This window comes from Callithrix jacchus, chromosome 13 (genome assembly GCF_049354715.1).
Source record: "Callithrix jacchus isolate 240 chromosome 13, calJac240_pri, whole genome shotgun sequence".
Lineage (NCBI taxonomy): Eukaryota > Metazoa > Chordata > Mammalia > Primates > Cebidae > Callithrix > Callithrix jacchus.
The window spans coordinates 105,445,115-105,462,832 of NC_133514.1; the positions used below are offsets into that span (position 1 = coordinate 105,445,115).

Below are 17,718 nucleotides of genomic sequence, written 5' to 3' on the forward strand. Positions count from 1 at the left end.
TCCACCTCCTGGGTTCAAGTGATTCTCCTGCCTCAGCCTCCCAAGTAGTTGGGATTACAGGCATGCATCACCACACCCAGTTAATTTTTGTATTTTTATTAAAGATGGGGTTTTATCATGTTGGCCAAGCTGCTCTTGAACTCCTTACCTCAGGAGATATGCCCGCCTCAGCCACCCAAAGTGCTGGGATTATAGGCATAAGCCACCATGCCCAGCCTCCCATTTCTTTTATAGTAATTCATTTCTTTTTAATAAGTATTTATTAAGCATGTATTATGTTCTCCTTATGCTAGGGACACAGTCGTGAACAAAAATCTGGCAAATTCATTTTCTGTTTTAAAGTCATTTGCTAACACTTCTTTAAAAAATCTGCGATCCCTGTTAAAGTTGTGTGCCTACACTTTGCAGCTTCGGTTAATATTAATAACTGTCATTAAACTTAGAAAACGGGTTCTAGTCAGAATACTGCTTGATATTAACAGTTCCACAGAGCTGCTGATGATGGACATGTGCAGTATGTGACAGCTACACATATATTGGAATCCCAAGTTTTATAGAAACTGTCAGCTTGATTCTGTGAACCCGGAATTAGAAGCCAGACTCCAAATGGCAGAAAGGCACAGTCCCACTGGGGCAGGACATGGGGGGACTGGAGATTTCTTCTGTTGCTCTGAGAGTTGTCTTGCTATGCCTTCCAAAGCCAGCAAAGCAAAGAGCGCTGATTCACAGGATTTTCCCTTTAAAAAGTATAAAACAGAAGTTAAAAACTAAAAAGAATTAGTGGGGCACTCAATCTGTTTTTAATAACGTTTATTGCTCTACTAATTATAAAATAATACATGTTCTTCATAGAAAATATGAATAATACAGAAAATTAAGACTATAAAGCTCATCTATAATCCTGCCACACAGAGATAACCGCTGTAATTATTAAGGTGAACCTCCATGCAGTCTTTCTTTTAGAGCAAGGGTTTGCAAACTTTTTCTGTATAGGGCCAGATAGTAAATATTTTAGGCTTTGCAGGTCTCCTCTGTCTCTCTCTCACCGTTGCAACTCCTCAACTCTGGCACTGCAGAGTGAAGGCAGCCATAAACAACACGTAAATGAATGAATGTGGCTCTGTTCCAATAAAACTGCATTTACAAAAATAGGCAGCTGGCCTGATTTGGCCCCGCTCACAGTTTGCTGACCCCTGTTCCAGAACATTCCATTTGGAGAGAGGCAAACATGAACTTCTAGATTCATATTTCTCCATCCCCTGGTTATTTCCATTGCCATCATCCTAATTGAAGGATCCCAGAGTGGTGTATGCTGAGTGTCTGCCCTCCTAGAGTTATAGGCAATAAGCAAATGAGGACAAATATGCAAATAGTGACAAGTGTGCATAGGAGAACCCTAGGACTCCCTGGGAGCGTATAATGGGAAAACCTCACCCAATTAGAGGCTCCAGGAAAGCCTCCCTCAGAGGGCCACTTCAGCTAACATCTGAATGATGAGTAGGGTTTATCAGAGCCACATGGTAAAAGAATATGCCAGGAGAGGGAAGAGTAAACATGACGGCCAAGATATGGGAGTCCCAACAGCCCAAGGGGCTGAAGAGAAGCCTTGTGGCCAGAACCCAGAGACATCAGGTGGGAGGAGCAGGCGGGAGCCAGAACATGCAGGTCTTTCAGATGAGCTAAAGTACTCTGGACTCGATCCTCTGGGCAGTGGGAAGCCTTGAAGAGTCTTAAACAGGGGAGTAACAAAATCAGCATTATTGCACTAGATCCTAAACTCAGGGTCCTCCTCCCCAAGCCACTAGGAAATCCCTGTCTCATTCCTTTCTGTGCATCACTGCAGAATACTTCTGCATATCCTCATCTTTCATGGCTCTACTAAGATACCTTTAATGGCACCCCCATGGACGTGAAATCAAGCCCAGATCCTTAGACCCAGCCCTTAGAGCCACCTCACCTCCTGGCTCTTTCTCACCTTCAAACAAGCTCATGTGCTGTTCTCTGTATGTATTCCCTATTTTTCTCATTGTGGAGAAAGCTGTTTTCTCCATTTAGAATGTTCTCCATTCAAGCTGTTTTTGCCACTTAGAATGTCCTTAGTTGTCTTAGTCCACTTGGGCTGCTATAACAAAAATAGCATAGATTGGATGGTTCGTGAACAACAGAAATTTCTCATAATTCTGGAGGCTGGGAAGTCCAAGATCAAGGCACTGTCATGTTTGGTGTCTGGTGAGGGCCCACTTCCTGGTTCACAGATAGCCATCTTTTCACTGTGACTTCACATGGCAGAAGAGGCATGAGAGTTCTCTGGAGCATTTCATGAAGGCACTAATTCCATTCAAGAGGTCTTCATCCTCAGGACCTCATCACCCCCCAAAGGCATCACCTCTAAATGGCATCACCTTTGGGATTTGGTTTTGACATATGAATTCTGGAGGGACATAAACAATCTATGGCATTACTCTAAACTCCACATCAAATGTAGCCTATAGTGTACCTTGTGCATGGTTCAAATTCAATTACTGTGTGTTAGGTAAACACCTAACTGCAAGAATCAAAGGGTAGATGACCTCTCCTCTGAAGTTCCATTAAGGACACCTTTCCTATTTCCACCACCATCATTGTATGCCTCATATTATAGTCACTTGTGCATTTATTTTATATACTGTCCTTAATGGTATAAAAGAAAGGGACCATGTATCAATACAAACAATAACAAGAACTGCCATTTGGGCCATATGTGGTGACTCACACCTGTAATCCCAGAACTTTGGGGGCCCAAGGTAGGAGGATGACTTGAGCTCAGGAGTCTGAAACCAGCTTGGGCAACACGGCAAAACCCCACCTCTACAAAAAAATTAGCTGGGCACGGTGGTTCACACCTGTAGTCCCAGCTATTCAGGAGGCTGAGGTGGGAGGATCACCTGAGTCTGGGGAGGTCAAGTCTGCAGTGAGCCGATACTGTGCCACTGCACTCCAGCCTCAGCAACAGAATGAGATCTTGTCTCAAATAAACAAAGAAAAAAGTGAATGCTATTTGTTGACAGCTTTAATTTATGGCAGCTGTTGTGCTAAGTGATTACATATATTATCTTATTTAAGGTTTATGACAATGTGGAAGGCTTTTTACTAATAGTATTACTGTTTTACAGATGAAGATTGAGTTACTTGCCCAAAGTCACAAAGCTAATAAAAGATGATGCTAGGATTTGAGCTCAGGGGTAACTAACACTAAACCCTGTGCTATTCTCTATGGAGGTTTCCATCATGGCTTATTACTCACAGTAAGTTATGGTTGTTAAACAGAAGAAGAGAAGGACTCATTAGATACACCTACAGGACAATTCTGTCTAAAGCTGGACCTTCTTCACATTTCTTGCCTACCAATTTCCTACTTAGCAGGGGTTAATCAATCTCTTTCTTGTGAAAATGGTGACCCACAGAAAAATGATCCATCAACATTAAGGTTGCAAAGTTTAGCAAATAAAAATACAAGATGCTTGACTAAACTGAATTTCAGGCCGGGCACAGTTGCTCATGCCCATAATCCCAGTGCTTTGGGAGGTCGAGGAGGGCAGATTATTTAAGGTCAGGAGTTCAAGACCGGCCCGGCCAACATGGTGATGCACCATTTCTACTAAAAATACAAAAATTAGCCCAGCATGGAGGTGCAAACCTGTAATTCCAGCAACTCAGGAGGCTGAGGTAGGAAAATCGCTTGAACCTGGGAGGCAGAGTTTGCAGTGAGCCAAGATCACGCCACTGTACTCCAGCCTGGGTAACAGAGTGAGACTCCATCTCAAAAAAAAAAAAAAAAAATTCAGATAAACAATAAACTTTTTATTGTGTCTCCTAAATTTTTTGTTTATCTAAAGTTTACACTTAACTGGCAACTTTAATCAACAACTGAGGAAAAAGTAACAAGAACATTATTATGTTTCATAACACCAGAAAGGAAAAATAAAACTCATTAAAATTGTTATTTTTTTCTAAAATTTTAATTTTTAAAACCTAAGAAGTTTAAAACCTAAACCAATAAGCTCAGGCTGCTTTAACAAAATACCAAGACTTGGTGGCTTAAACACCAAAAACGTATTTCTGACAGTTCTGGAGACTGGAAAGTTCAAGAACAAGGTGTCAGCAAGTTCAGTGTCTAGTGAGGTCTGTTTCCTGGCTTTCGATGGCTGCCTTCTTACTGTGTCCTCACATAACACAGAGAGCAATCTAAGAATTTACCTGCATAGTATTTATTTTTTAAGTTTTATAGAGATGGGTTCTCACTATTTGCCCAGGATGGTCTTAAACTCCTGGGCTCAAGCAGTCCTCCTGCCTCAGCCTCCCAAAGTGTTAGGATTACAGGTGTGAGCCACTGCAGCCAGCCTATCTATACATTCTTTCAGATTTTTTAAATGTACAGAATCATTATCTAAAAACAGTTTTATCACAATTTAATTTTTCTTTCCTTTTTTTTTGAGACAGAGTCTCTCCTTATCCTCCAGGCTGGACTGCAATAGTGTGACCTCAGCTCACTGCAACCTCTACCTTCCAGGTTCAAGTGATTCTCATGCCTCAGTCTCCAAAGTAGCTGGAATTACAGGTGCCACCATCAGGCCTGGCTAACTTTTTGAATTTTTAGTAAAGGTGGAGTTTCACCATTTTGGCCAGGCTGGTCTCGAACTCCTGACCTCAGGTGATCTGCCCACCTCAGCCTCCCAAAGGGCTGGAATTACAGGCATGAGCCACCGTACCCAGCCTAATTTCTTTCTTTACTTTGTGACTTTTTTTTTTCTCTCTCCTTAGTGCACTGGCCAGAACCTCCCCTTCAATGTTGAAGAGAAGTTGTGATGGTGGTCACCCTTGTTTCCCTCCTCGTTTCAGGGAGAAGGTGTTCTATATTTCTTCACTGAGTACAGTTTTTGCAAGACATTATTTATTGATATCCCTTGTATTAATTTCCTAAGGTTGCTATAAGTAATTAGCACAACTTGGTGGCTTAAAACAACAAAAATCCACTCTCCCACAGTTCTAGAGGCCGGGAGTCTGAAATCAAGCTGTTGGTGGTGTTGGTTCCGTCTGGAAGCTCTGAGAGATGATCTGTTTCCTGTATTTCTTCTCATTTCTGGTGACCATCAGCAATGCTTGGCACCCCTTGGCTGATGGATGCATCACCCCAATCTCAGTCTCCATCTTCACATGGCCTTTACCCTGTCTCTGTCTATGTCTTCTCCACTTCATTGGATTTAGGGTACTCCAATTTAGGGTACAGTCATGCAATGTGTAAGAATCACATCATGGTAAATGGGGAATCCATCCCTGAAGCATTTATTCTTTGCGTCACACACAATCCAATTACACACTTTTAGTTATTTTTAAATGTATGATTAAATTGTTATTGACTACAGTCCTCCTGCTGTGCTATCAAATACCAAGTCTGACATGGTTTATTTATGTCCCCAACCAAATCTCATCTTGAATTGTAGCTCATAATTCCTAGGTGTCATGGGAGGTAATTGAATCATAGAGGCGGGTTTTCCCATGCTATTCTCAGGATAGTGATTCAGTCTCACAAGATCTGATGGTTTTATAAAGGGCATATGCTCTCTTGCCTGATGCCATGTAAGACCTGACTTTGCTCCTCCTCCTCCTTCTTCCATGACTGTGAGGCCTCCCCAGCCAGGTGGAACTTTGAGTCAATTAAATCTCTTTCCTTTATAAAGTATGCAGTCTCAGGTATATCTTTATTAGCAGACTAATAAGAGGTCTTATTCATTTTTTTCTAACTATATGTACTTTTTATACCCATGAATCATCCCCACTTCCCCCAACCCCCACTCCCTCACTACTCTTCCCAGCCTCCAGCAACCATCCTTCTACTCTCTATCTCCATGAGTTCAGTTGTTCTGATTTTTAGTTCCCACACATAAGTGAGAACATACAAAATTTGTCTTCCTGTGCCTGGCTTATTTCACTTAATATAATGACATCCAGTTCCATCCATGTTGTTGCAAATGATAGGATCTCATTCTTTCTCAAGACTGAATAGTACTTCATGGTATATATGTACCACATTTTCTTTATCCATTCATCTGCTGATAGACAGATTGGTTCCACATCTTGGCTATTGTGAACAGTGCTGCAATGAACATGGGAGTGCAGATAACGCTTCAGCATACTAACTTCCTTTCTCTTGGTTATATACCCAGCAGTAGGAATACTGGATCATATGATAGCTCTATTTTCAGGTTCTTGAGGAACCTCTAAACTGTTCTCCATAGTTGTTATAACTTACATTTCCACCAACAGTGTATGAGGGCTCCCTCTTCTCCACATCCTTGCCAGCATTTGTTATTGCCTGTCTTTTGGATAAAAGCCATTTTAACTGGGGTGAGATAATACCTCTTTGTAGTTTTTATTTGTATTTCTCTGGTGATCACTGATGTTGTGCACCTTTTCATATGCTTGTTTGACATTTGTATGTCATCTTTTGAGAGATATCTACTCAGGTCTTTTGCCCATTTTAAAAATAGGATTACTCAAATATTTCCTATAGTATTGTTTGAGCTCCTTATATATTCTGGTTATTAATCCCTTGTCACAGGGTTAAGTTTGCAAATATTTTCTCCCATTCTAGGGGTTGTCACTTCACTTTGTGGATGGTTTCCTTTGCCGTGCAAAGCTTTTTAACTTGATGTGATCCCATTCATACATTTTCACTTTGGTTGACTGTGCTTGTGGGGTATTACTCAAGAAATTTTTGCCCAGACCAAAGTCCTGGAGTATTTCCCCAATGTTTTCTTACAGAAGTTTCATAGTTTGAGGTCTCAGATTTCAGTCTTTAATCCACTTTGAGATATATATATATATTTGTATATGGCAAGAGACAGGGTCTAATTAAAGTCCTCTGCATATGATTATACAGTTTCCCCAACACCATTTATTGAAGAGGGTATCTTTTCCCCAGTGTATGTTCTTGGCACCTTTGTCAAAAATGAGTTCACTGTAGGCGTGTGGATTTGTTTCTGGATTCTGGATTCTGCTCCATCGGTCTATGTGTCTGCTTTTATGCCAGGACTCTGCTGTTTTGGTTACCATACCTATGTAGTACAATTTGAAGTCAGATCATTGGATGGCTCCAGTTTTGTTCTTTTTTGCTCAGGATATCTTTGGCTATTCTGGGTTGTTTGTGTTCCCATATATGTTTTATGGAAATTTTATGGATAGTTTATATGTGGTTCCATACAAATTTTATGGATGGTTTTCTCTGTTTCTGTGGAGAATTTCATTGGTATTTTAACAGGGATTGCATTGAATCTGTAGATTTCTTTGGTTTGTATGAACAGTTTAACAATATTGATTATTCCAGTCAATAACATGGAATATTTTTGTGTGTCTTCTTAAGTGAAATTTTTATGTCATTCCTTTTTTTGTATCCTCTTCAATTTCTTTCATCAGTGTTTTATAGTTACGACTGTAGAAATCTTTCACTTCTTTGGTTAGTTCCTAGGTGTTTACTTTTACGTGGAGCTTTTGTAAATGGGATTGCTTTTTAAATTTCTTTTTCAGATTGTTCACTGTTGATACACTAAAATGCTACTGATTGGCTGGGTGCAATAGCTCACACCTGTAATCCCAGACTTTGGAAGGCCGAGGTGGGTGGATCACCTGAGGTTGGGAGTTCAATACCAGCCTGACAACATGGAGAAACCCTGTCTCTACTAAAAATACAAAATTGGCTGAGCATGGTAGCACATACCTATAATCCCAGCTACTTGGGAGGCTAAGGCAGGAGAATCACTTGAATCTGGGAAGTGGAGGTTGTAATGAGCCGAGATTGTTCCATTGCACTCCAGCCTGGACAACAAGAGCAAAACCCTATCTCAAAAAAACAAACAAAAAAAAAGTGCTACTGATTTCTTTATGTTGATTTTGTATCCTGCAGTTTTACTGAAAGATATTGAAGTTTTTTAGTTCAGTTTACTGAAGTTTTTTGGTAAAAAAACACAACATATAATGGAAACACAACATACCCAAACCTATGGGATATGGCAAAAGCAGTACTAAGAGGGAAATTTATAGCCATAAATGCCTACATCAAAATAGAAGAAAAACTTAAACAACCTAATGATGCATCTTAAAGAACTAGAAAAGCAGAAGCAAATAAAGCCCAAAAAGAGTAGAAGAAAAGAAATGATGAAGATCAGAGCAGAAGTAAATGAAATTGAAATGAGGAAAATGATACAAAAGATAAATGAAATTAAAAGTTATGTTTTTCCAAATATGAGATTATATCATCTGCAAACAAGGATAACTTGACTTATTTCTTTCCAGTTTGGATGCCCCTTATTTCTTTATCTTGGCTGATTGCTCATTAGGATATTTATTATCAGGTCGAGTAACAGCGGTGAAAGTGGGCATCTTTGTTGTGCTCCAGATGTTAGAAGAAGGGCTTTCAGCCTTTCCCCATTCTATATTACACTAGCTGTGAGTCTGTCATATATGTTTCTTTTTTTTTTAATTATGTTGAGGTGTGTTCCTTTTATGAGGTGTTCAGTTTTTTGAGGGTCTTTTTAATCTGAAAGATTGTTAAATGTTACCAAATGCTTTCTAGCATCAATTGAAATAATCATATGGTTTTTGTCCTTTATTGTTAATATGACATATCACATTGATTTGTATTTGAACCATACTTGTAATGCTGGGATAAATCCCAATTGGTCATGCATGAATGATCTTTTTAATGTATTGTTGAATTTAGTTTGTTAGTATTTTGTTGAGGATTTTTACATCAATATTCATCAGAGATATTGTCCTGTAGTTTTCTCTTTTTTTTAAATGTGTGTTTGTCTGGTTTTGGTATCAGGGTAATACTGGCCTTATAGAATGAGTTTGGAAGAATTCCCTCCTTCTATATTTTCTTGGAATGGTTTAAATAGAATTGGTATTATTTAAATGTTTGGTAGAATTCAGCAGCAAAGCCACAGGATCCTGGGGTTTTCTTTACTGGGAGACTTTTTATTACAGCTTCTATCTCATTACTTGCTATTGGTCTGTTCCAGTTTTGGATTTCTTAGTTCAATCTTGGTAGGTTGCATGTATCTAGAAATTTGTCAATTTCTTCCAGATTTTCCAGTTTATCTAATGATTCTTTGAGTTCCTGCAGTATTGATTGTAATGTGTCTGTTTTCATCTCCAGTTTTATTTATTTGGGTCTTCTCTCTTTTTTTCCTAGTCTAGCTAAAGATTTGTCAATATTATTTATCTTTTCAAAAACCCCACTTTTTATTTCATTTATATTTTATATGGTCTTCTTCATTTCAATTTCATTTACTTCTGCTCTGATCTTTATCATTTATTTTCTTCTACTAATTTTGGGCTTTATTTGCTCATGCTTTTCTAGTTCTTTAGGATGCATCATTTAGGTTATTTTTCTTCTATTTTGATATAGGCATTTATGGCTATAAATTTCCCTCTTAGTACTGCTTTTGCCATTTCCCATAGGTTTGGGTATGTTGTGTTTCCATTATCATTTGGTCAAGACAGTTTTTCTTAATTTCTTCATTGACCCACTGGTCATTCAGGAGTATAGTGTATAACTTCCATGAGACTGTGTGGCTTACAAAATGCCTCTTGTTATTGATTTTTAGTTTTATTCCATTGTGGTAAGGGAAGATGATTGATATTATTTCAGATTTTTTTTAATGTTTTAAGATTTGTTTTGTGACCTAACGTATGATCTATCCCTAAAAATAATCCATGTGCTGAGGAAAAGAATGTGTATTTTGTAGCCATTGAATGAAATGCTTTGTAAATATCTATTAGGTCCATTTGTTCTACAATGCAGATTAAGTCCAATGTTTCTTTGTTGATTTCCTGTCTGGAAGATCTGTCCAATGCTGGAAGTGGGTGTTGAAGTCTCCAGCTATTATTGTATTGGGGCCTATCTCTCTCTCTTTAGCTTTAATAATATTTACATTATGTATCTGGGTGCTCCAGCATTGGGTGCATATATAGTTATGATTGTTATATCCTCTTGCTAAATTGACCCCTTTATGATTACATAATGACTTTGTCTCTTCTTACAGATTTTGTCTTGAGACCTATTTGGTATGATATAAGTACAGTTACTTCTGCTCTTTTTCGGTTTCTATTTGCATGGAACATCTTTTTCCATCTCTTATTTTCTATGTATTTTTATAGGTGAAGTATGTTTCTTATAGGCAACAGATCATTGGGTTTTGTTTTTTAATCCATTCAGCCACTCTATGTCTTTTGACTGAAGAGTTTATTCCATTTACATTCAATATATCCTTGACATTTGAAAACCAATTAATACAATTCAGCATATCAACAGAGTAAAAAAGAAAAACCATATGCAATAGATCACTGGGTCTTGCTTTTTAATTCATATATATCCTTTATATTTGAAGGATATTTTGGCTGGATATACTATTATAGGGTAAAAGTTTTTCAGCACTTTAAATATGTCTTGCCACTCTCTCCTGGCCTGTAAAGTTTCCGCTGAAAAGTCTGGTACTAGATGTATTGAAGCTCCATTTTATGTTGTTTCTCTTCTCCTGGTGCTTTTAGGATCCTTTCTTTATCCTTGACCTTTGGGAATTTGATTACTAAATGCCTTAAGGTAGTCTTCTTTGGGTTAAATCTCCTTGGTGTTCTATAACCTTCTTATACTTGAATGTTGATATCTTTCTCTAGGTTTTGGAAGTTCTCTGTTAATATCCCTTCGAGTAAACTTTTTACCATTATCTTTTTCTCTACCTCCTCTTTAAGTCAAATAATCTTTGATTTTACCTTTTGAGGATATTTTCTAGCTCTTGTAGGCATGTGTCATTCTTTTTTATTCTTTTTTGTTTGTTTGTTTCCTCTGACTGTGTATTTTCAAATAGCCTATCTTCAAGCTCACTAATTCTTTCTTCTGCTTGATCAGTTCAGCTATTAAGAGACTCATGCATTCTTCATGATGTCCATTGCATTTTTCAACTCTGGAATTTCTGCTTGGTTTTTAAAAATTATTTCAATCTCGGCCGGGTGCAGTGGCTCAAGCCTGTAATCCCAGCACTTTGGGAGGCTGAGGTGGGTGGATCACGAGGTCAAGAGATTGAGACCATCCTGGTCAACATGGTGAAACCCCGTCTCTACTAAAAATATACAAAAAATTAGCTGGGCATGGTGGTGCATGCCTATTATCCCAGCTACTCAGGAGGCTGAGGCAGGAGAATTGCCTGAACTCAGGAGGTGGAGGTTGTGGTGAGCCGAGATTGCACCATTGCACTCCAGCCTGGTAACAAGAGTGAAACTCCATCTCAAAAAAAAAAATTATTTCAATCTCTTTGTTAAATTTATCTGATAGAATTCTGAATTCCTTCTCTGTGTTATCTGAAATTTCTTAGAGTTTCCTCAGAACAGCTATTTTGAATTTTCTGTCTGAAAGGTCACATAGCTCCATTTCTCCAGGATTGGTCCTTGGTGCCCTATTTAGTTCATTTGGTAAGGTCATGTTTTTCTCGATGGTCTTGATACTTGTGGCTATTCTTCAGTGTTTAGCTTAGGTGTTTTTAGCAGTCTTTGCAGTCTGGGCTGGTTTGTGCCCCTCTTTCTTGGGAAGACTTTCCAGGCATTCAAGGGGACATGGGCCCCAAGTGCAATAACTGTGATTCTTGCTGACTTGTAGAGGTACCACTTTGGTGGTCTTCGATAAGATCAAGAAAAAAAATCTCTGGATGACCAGGCAGAGACACTTCTCTTTCCTTACTTTCTCCCACACAAATGGAGTCTCTTTCTCTCCATGGTGAGCTGCCTGGAGCTGCGGGTGGGATGATGCAAGCCCTCCTATGGCCACCACCAATAGGATTGTGCTACACTAGACTTGAAGCCAGCACAGCACTGGGTCTTGCCCAAGGCCCGCTGTGACTACTACACGGCTATCACCTATGTTTACTCAAGGCCCTAGGGTTCTGCAATCTGCAGGTGGAGAAGCCAGCCAGGTTTGTGTCCTTCCCTTCAGGATAATGAGATAACATCAGGCCCTAGGCAGGTTCAAAGATGTTGTATGGGAGCAAGCAATTATAGTCAAAAAATCTTAGAAATCTACCTGGTATTCTATTCTACTGCAGCTAAGCTGGCCCTCAGATCACAAGACAAAGTCCTTCTGACTCTTCCCTCCCCTTTCCACAGGCAGATGGAGCCTCTCCCAGTGGTCACCACCACCACTAGCCCACAGGGAGTTCTGCCAGGCAACCACCGATGTTCACTTAAAGCCCAAGATCTCTGCAGTCAGCTTGTGGTGAATGCTGCCCAGCCTGAGACTCACCTTTCAGGATAGTGGGCTCCCCTCTGGCCCAGGGTCGGTCCAGAATTGCTGTCCAAGAGCCTATACCTGGATGCAGTAACCCCAGGAGCCCACTTGGTACTCTACCCCACTACGGCCAAGCTGGTTGGTACCTAGGGTGCAAGACAAAGTCCCCTTTACTTTTCCTTCTACTTTTCTCAAGCAGAAGGAGTCTTTCACCATGGCACCACAGCTTATAATGTGCTGGGTCTCACTTAAAGCCATCACATCTCAGAGCCCAAGGCCCACAGTATATAACCATGGTATCGCTACTGGTTATTCAGGGCCCAAGGGCTCTTTATCACCAGGTAATCCTTCCATTAGTGGGTTCTTCCCGTTCCCTCTCTCCCAGGTGTGTCTAGAAATATCATCTGAGAGCTAAGGCCTGGAAAGGGGGCTTCACAACTCTGCCCACTGCCCTATTCTTTTTTTTTTTAGACAGAGTCTTGCTCTGTCACCCAGACTGAAGTGCAGTGACATGATCTTGGCTCACTGCAACCTCTGCCTCCCACGTTCAAGTGATTCTCCTGCTTCAGTTTCCTAAGTAGCTGGGACTACAGGCATGAGCCACCACACCCAGCTAATTTTCTGTATTTTTAGTAGAGATTGGGTTTCACCACATAAGCCAGGCTGGTCTCAAACTCCTGAGCCCAAGTGATTCACCCTCCTTGGCCTCCCAAAGTTCTGGGATTACAGGCGTGAGCCACCACGCCCAGCCCCAGTGCCCTATTCTATTGTGGCTGAGCTGGTATCCAAGATGAAAGACAAAGTCCTTTTTACTCTTTGCTCTCCTCTCCTCAAGCAAAAGGAAGGAGTCACTTTTATTGCTGTAAGCTGTGCTGCCTCAGGTTGGGGAAGGGGTGGCCTGAGCACTCCTTTAGCCATTCCAGCTGGTGTCTCACTAGGTCACATGGCAGCCTAGTTCACTGGCTCTAACACCCACCCAGCACTAGGACTCCCCTAGGAACTGCAGTCCTTCTGTCCTAGACTGCCTTTCAAGTTGACCTCAGAGCACATTAGCCCACAATGGTGAGGTTTGCTGAGAAACTCAAGTTCCAGTTGCTGGGATGGGCAATTCTCCGGCTAGGGGTGGTGTCAGTGCTCTGTCCATGGGCAGGTGCTGACTGAACCTAGCATGGCTTTGCTGTCTGCTGTGACAGGGAAGCATGGAATTCAATGCCAAGTCTTGTAGTCACTGTGCTGTCCCTCCCCCAAATGCACAGATTTTCTCTCCAAGCCACATGGGTGATGCTAGGGCAAGATGGTGTAGATGATTCAAGACTGTTTTTCCTACCCTCTTCAGTGCCTCTTTCAGCAATAAAATGCCAAAGTCAGGTACTGTGATTGCTCCCCTGATTTTCAGTTCTTGTGCTGGTGCTTTTTTGTGTGTGTAGTTAGTTATTAAAATTTGGTGTTCCTGCAAGGGGGATGATTGGTGGAGGCTTCTATTCAGCCATCTTGCTCCAACAACTCTTTTTTTCTGGATGTCATCAAATTCACAGTTCTAGGGGTTATGATTTGGACATACCCTTTTGAGAGCCACAATTCAACCTACTGTATTCTCTTTAAGAAAACTGTCTTCATTCCTAGTTTGCTAAGAGGTTTTAAGTAAATAGGAGCCGCATTTTATCAAATTTTTTATCTCCATTGATCAGTCATCCATCATATGATTTTTCCTTCTTTATTCTGTTGATGTGCTGAATTATTTTAATTGGTTTTCAAATGTCAAGTCAATATTGCTTTCCTAGAATAAGCCCAACTTGGTTATGATGTATTCTCCTTTCTATGTGGGATTTAATTCTCTATTTTTTAAAGGTTTTTTTGCATTTATGTTTTCAAGAAAGATTAATCTGTAATATTCCTTTTTTATTCTGTCTTTGTTAGCTTTTGGCATCAAGATTCTGCTGCCTTTATAAAATAAGACATAAGTTGGGAAATACTTCCTCTTTTTTCCATTTTTGGAATACTTTATGTAAAATTGATATTATTTTTTCTTAAATGGAAGACTTCACCAGTAGGGCCATCCCCACTAGGATTTCTAGTAGTGGAATCCTAGAGTTTTCTTTGAATGAAAGTCATAAATTTAGTTTCCTTAATAGATATTCGATTTAGATGAAGCTCATTTCTCACAGTTCTGGAAGCTGAGAAGTCCAAGATCAAGGTGTCAATAGGTTGCATATCTGGTGAGGGCTGCTCTCTGCTTCCAAGGTAGTGCCTTGTTTCCGCAGCCTCTGGAGGGGAGGAATGCTATGTCCTAATGTGGCTGAAGAGTAGAAGAGAACGAACCACTCTCTCAAGCCCTTTTATAAGGGTTCTAGTTCACCTTGCATCAGTTTTCATAAGTCATGTTTGTGTAGAAATTTGCTCATTTAGTCTGAATGTTCAAATTTATTGGTATAGAGGTATTGATGACATCCTTGTTTTTGCCTTTTTCAAGCCTTAGATCTTTAGCAATCCCTTTTTATAGTCCCAAAATTAGTAGCTTGTGCCTCTGTTTTTCTTTTTCAGTCTTGCTAAGGATTTATTCTTAGTCTTACCAAATAACCAACTTTTGGCTTTATTGTCTATTTTACATTTTTGTGCTTTACTAATTAATTCATAAATGATATTTTTTTCCTTCTAAGGATTTAATTTGCTCTTCTTTTTGAACTTCTTAAAATTGTTAGTTAGGTTAGCAAATTTTCATCCTTTCTCGGATGAAATTCTTTTCTAAACATCTTTACATCTCATAAGTTTTGATTTGCAATATTTTTGTTTTCTTTCAATTCTTTTGTTTTCCTTTGCTGTGGTCTGAATGTGTCCCCCAAATTCGTATATGGAAACAATCACCGAAGTGATAGTATTAAGAGGTGAGGCCTTAAAGATGCGATTAAAATCATGAGGAGAAGCAATAAGGAATTGAATTAGGACCCTTATGAAAGGGCTTGAGAGAGCGGGTTCATTCCCTTCTACGCTTCAGACGTGAGGACACAGCATCCCTTCCCACCAGAGGCTGCAGCAACAAGGCGGTATCTTGGAAGCAGAGGGCAGCCCTCACCAGACATGCAGCCTATTGACACCTTGATCTTGGACTTCCCAGCCTGTGGGAAATAAATTTCTGTTGTTTATAAATAACCCAGTCTATGGTATTTTGTTATAGCAGTACAAACAAACTAAGACATCTTCCATTAAGACTCCTTTTTCCTTCTATAATTCTGAAAAATGTGTTCTGTACTGGAGGAGAAATGTCTACGGATGTAGGTAAAATAGGCTTGATCATAAGTTGGTAATTTTTTACACTGTGATAGTGGGATTATGTAAATCTGGAGTAAACTTATTTGATGGCAAAATGCTCTGGTCTTGTTCTCTGTTAAAACCCATTTATCCCCCTCTCTTCCTTTCTCCGCCGTCGTGGTGTGTGCTTTACTCCATTTCTTGCCACGTCTTCTCACAAGACTTTCAGAATTAAGTGATTCCTGGCCAAGAAACAAGAGCAAAATCGTCCCATTCCCCAGTGGATTTGGATGAAAACTGGTAATAAAATCAGATACAACTCCAAAAGGAAACAGTGGAGAAGAATCACACTAGGTCTATAAGGAATTACACATGAAATGGCACATGTATTTATGCTGTCTGAAGGTCACAATCATGTTACCAAATCAAGCTGAAAATGCCACTGCTACCTGGAGAATTTTGAACAGAGTTTCCTCTCTGGATCTGTTATGAATGTGTTGGTTGGCTGGGTTCAGTAATAAATATGTGAGACCTTTCATTTCAAAAAGAAAAAAAATGTATGTCTAGTGTTCCATTATTGGAACAGTAAGCGTGTGGAAGTTATTTGCATCCTTCTGCTCAAAGTTATCACCAAAGTCTCACCAAGGTCTGGTTGCAAAAATTGCAACCTCAGGCATAAATGAGTCAACTTGAACCAAAGTACGTTTTTTTTTCTGCTAAGTATTCTCTTTGAGGATATTATTAGCTGATTAAACTTATAATTTGTTCTCTATGTAAATCTTAGCTTTGAATTTTTCCTGACTAAAAACAATCAGAGTAAACATTTTACTTAAAATAAATCAAACTGAAATTAATTTCTTTGACAATACATTTTGTTTAATCTCAGCTTCACTTAAGAAATAGAAGGCCTTTTTTCTCAGAGATAATACAAAGATAAGGAAGATTATTTTTGTATCTTAAATCATATTTATCTATACAAGATGATTATTTTTCAAATGCTAAATAAACAGACAAAAGTAATGTAGGTAATTTGGACATACTAAATTCAGCATTTAATTTTAGAAAAAGTTTATTGTTACAGAAAGTGTTTGCTTTTACAAGTTTTTTAAGCTTTTGCTTTTTTGGAATAATTTATTAAGTTTGATGCTTATTGAAATAGTTTTAGTGCTCAAGTTATTGGAGTTAATCTACATAGCATATCAAGGATTGTAGTTAATTAATATAGCACGTCAAGACTTGAAGTTCATCAATATAGTATATGAAAGATCTAGGTGCTATAGAAAAAAGTATCTCAGTTATTATTTTTCAAAAGTATTTTTATGGAAAATATCAGACATATTAAACAACAGAAATAATAATATAAAGTCCCCTTATGTGTATCACTCACCTTCAACAATTCTGAGCACACATCCAGTCTTATCTCTACTGTCCCACTGTCTCCAGGGGTTATTTGGTATCAAATCTCATATGCCATATTATTTCATCCACAAATATTTTGCTATGTAGCTCTAAAATACAAGGACTTATTTTTAAAAGTTAACCAAAATACCATTATCACAGCTAAAAACTTAAGTTTTTAAGATAATCAAACATCCAGTCAATGTTAAAATGTCCTCACCTGCCCTATAATGATTTAAATTGAGATTAAAAACTAAGGTGTATATATTGCATTTGGTTGTTGTGTCTCTTAAATTGCTTTTAGTCTGTAAGTTCTCCCATTCATGCCCATCCCCACCCATTTTCCTTTCCTTGCCATTTATTTGCAGGAGGAACTGAGCTGTTTGTTCTGTAGCATTTCTCATACTCTAGAATTTGCTGGTTGCATCCTTATGGTATCACTTAGTATGCTCCTGTGTTCCTTCATAGGATGCAGTAGGAAATACACAATGCACAATCCCACTTGTGAAGCATTCTTGTCAAAGATTTAAATCAAATAGGGGCTTCAATAGATTTGATTTAAATCTTTGATAAGAATGCTTCACAAGTGGGATTTGTGCATTGTGTATTTCTTATTGCATCATATGAAGAAAAAAAAGTCTGAGATCTACAAGTCTGTAACCTTTAGTCACTGAGGTTCCTGAGAGGCACACCTAATGAAACTCCAGTCTCAGGTTGTAAGTCCCATCTTTATGATACTTCCTTTTGAGCTTCTATGAGCT

At 39.0% G+C, this 17,718-nt stretch overlaps 1 pseudogene; it reads left to right on the forward strand.

Moving 5' to 3' along the window:
- The first annotated feature begins 1,554 nt into the window (after window positions 1-1,554).
- Window positions 1,555-16,306, forward strand: LOC144578846 (large ribosomal subunit protein eL39-like; annotated as a pseudogene).
- The last annotated feature ends 1,412 nt before the right edge of the window (window positions 16,307-17,718 follow it).